Raw genomic sequence first — 3,014 nt, forward strand, 5'->3', positions numbered from 1 at the left:
TCTATGCAAGACGTAAAAGAAGCCTAGGACAATTTTTCACGGCAACACATCCTATTCTATAACATTACTATGCACTCTCCTGACTTTAAGTAGGACCAAACAATATACATTTTAAAAAACATAAAAATATACGATTTAGTCAGGCCGAAGCCCTGGATACCCTTTGTTAGCACCCAAAAAAAAAAAATTAAAAATTAAAAAAAAAAAATATATATATATATATATATATATGATTTAGATTTGTCTTGTAATTTTCAGAAACAGCACCTTCCATTATTACATAAAAATGGACAAGCCCGAATCAGCCCTTAAAAGAAGCACAACAGATATGAGCAATTGAGACTTGGGTTAGCCAGACCCAGGCCTGCTTGACTGAGCCCACGTTTGAGTCCGGACCCAGCGAGAAGGTTGATAAAGCACCGGACTTCGTAGATTTTATTACAACATAAATTCCCTATTTGTGTTCAGGAAAATTTTCTCCAAATAATTAGAAGATAACAAAGCAAATAAATACATAAAACTACAAGACCTTATCCTTTCTTCTTTGTTTCTTCTTCTTCATCACACCCCAATCATTACTTAGCTTTTCCCTTTCTTATTCTTTTTCTTATCTTCTTTGAGTTAGTGTGATAATTGGACTTGGCTCATCATCCTCCTTGCTTCTTCCTCCTTGATTTTCTTGTCAACAATCTAACTACGAAGATATGTCTATCGAGAGCATGACTACAGGGATCATCGTTGCTACTATAGGTAAGCTAAATTAGATTCATGGTTTCAATAAGAACTCCTTGTAAGCAATTTTTTTTTTTTTCTATTTATTATTGTCTAAAAGCAATCTACTTATTAGTTCGTTCATAAAAATAAAATTAAAAAAAAATAATAATAATAATCAAGTTGTTGGCGACTGAATTGATCCAACAAGTAACCCTTTTCTTATGATCAAGCATTTGAATTTAATTACTGAACTTATAATTGTAAGAGTGATGGCTTGTCGTTTTTTTTTTTTCATGCAGTTGCTGGCGTTGTTGGCACTGTGGCAACTGTCGTGGTAGTAATTGTAGTTATCAGATACTTGAACAAGGCTACACAAGGAGCTAGGCCATTTGCCCATTTTGAAATTGGCACTAGTAGAAGACCCATCTCGAATCCAACACAACCAGATTTCTCTATTGTTCCAAACCCACAAATTGAAGCAACAATGAAGAGATTTTTCAGTAATATTGCCAAGGAGAAGCCCATCATGTTCTCAGCTCAACAGTTATCTGGTTTCAGTCAGAATTACAAAACAAGATTGGGATCTGGTGGCTATGGAGTTGTCTATAAAGGTGAGTTCCCAAATTGGGGTACCAGTGGCAATCAAATTTTTTAACAAAGCTTCATACAAGCAAGCTAAAGAGCAGTTCATGGCAGAAGTTAGCACAATTGGAAGAACATACCATGTCAATTTGGTTAGACTCTATAGTTTTTGTTTTGATTCCACAGTGCAAGCTCTTGTCTATGAGTACATGGAGAAGGGATCCCTTGATAGAACCAGAGAATCGAATGGGAAAAACTGCACGAAATAGCAATTAGGACGGCGAAAGGGATTGCATACTTACATGCAGAATGTCCGCAGAGAGTAATTCACTATGATATAAAGCCAGGGAATGTCCTTCTTGATGCAGAACTATTTCCCAAGGTTGCAGATTTTGGATTGGCTAAGCTTTCTAATAGAGATAGTACCCATATATCCATGACAGATTATAGAGGGACACCAGGTTACGCTGCACCGGAGATGTACGTGCCATACACAGTGACCAGTAAGTGTAATGTGTATAGCTTTGGTATGCTTCTATTTGAGATTCTGGGTAGGAGAAAAAACATTTGTTCTAATCTTAGTGAGCCAGAGTATTGGCTACCAAGATGGACATGGGAGATGTTTGAGAAAGGAAAGCTGAGTGAACTTTTGGAAAAATTTGGGATTGGAGAAGAACATAAAGAGAAGGCAGAGAGGATGTCAATGGTGGCTTTGTGGTGTGTTCAATACTTGCCAGATTCAAGACCTCTCATGAGCAATGTGGTGAGAATGTTGGTGGGAGGAAGTGAAATTAAGTCTCCTCCAAACCAATTTCAACATCTAGTATCTGCTACTCCAAATTTCACTCTCAGCATTTCTGAGTCGAGCAATTATTCTATCTCAAAAGAGCTATCTTCCACCTCAAATTAAGACGATTTTGGATCAACTTTCTAATTACATAGAACCAAACTTGACTATGATGTAGGAATGCTTCTATGGGTCAGCCCAAACCAGTTGGAGATGAACCGGATATAAAATCCAATTGATTTTTGGGTTCAATAGGATATAGGAACTTAATTTGAGTTATTTGGAATTTTATAATTTATATATTTCTTTCTTTATTAGAATTAGATTACTTGAGTAATATTTTCCTATTTGGTTTCAAAGTCCTTTTAGAGTTTAATTTCAGTTCAGTTTTAGATCAAAATTAGGAGTCTTTTATTGTCTTTATATACTTAGGATGTAATCACCACAGGACAAGATTTAGATTTGAAGAATGAAATAGTGAAGTGTCTGTCAGTTCTAGAATGACTGATTATGCGATGTTCTCCCTTTTCGCCCCTCCCCCTTCTCATGCAATTTCCCCCTCTCACCTAATTGGTCTTCTAGACAATGTAAATTTTTTTTATTTGTTTTTTGAGATAATTTAGTATTATTTATATTTTGTAATAGATTCAAAATTTCAATTTTCATTTGTATTAAGGAAAATTTTATGGTCATTCATGCATCTGGTTAATAAAATGCCACAATGTATAGATGCATCTAACGCATCTACACATAAAACGACTGCGTGCACTTTTAGATCCAAATCAGAAGCATTGTTCTAAAACTTGGATCAGATATTATCAATCAGATTGGATCAAGAATTGGTCTATCAATCTGATCCCAATGCATGGGTACGGTCCAACGGTAATCAAAAAAAAAATTATCCATTATAATTCAATCCATACCGTTCGAG

General features: G+C 35.4%; 1 pseudogene; it reads left to right on the plus strand.

Moving 5' to 3' along the window:
• The first annotated feature begins 579 nt into the window (after positions 1-579).
• Positions 580-2,635, plus strand: LOC122068281 (annotated as a pseudogene).
• Positions 2,636-3,014: the final 379 nt, after the last annotated feature.

The sequence above is a fragment of the Macadamia integrifolia genome, unplaced genomic scaffold, assembly GCF_013358625.1.
Source record: "Macadamia integrifolia cultivar HAES 741 unplaced genomic scaffold, SCU_Mint_v3 scaffold367, whole genome shotgun sequence".
Taxonomy (NCBI): Eukaryota; Viridiplantae; Streptophyta; class Magnoliopsida; order Proteales; family Proteaceae; genus Macadamia; species Macadamia integrifolia.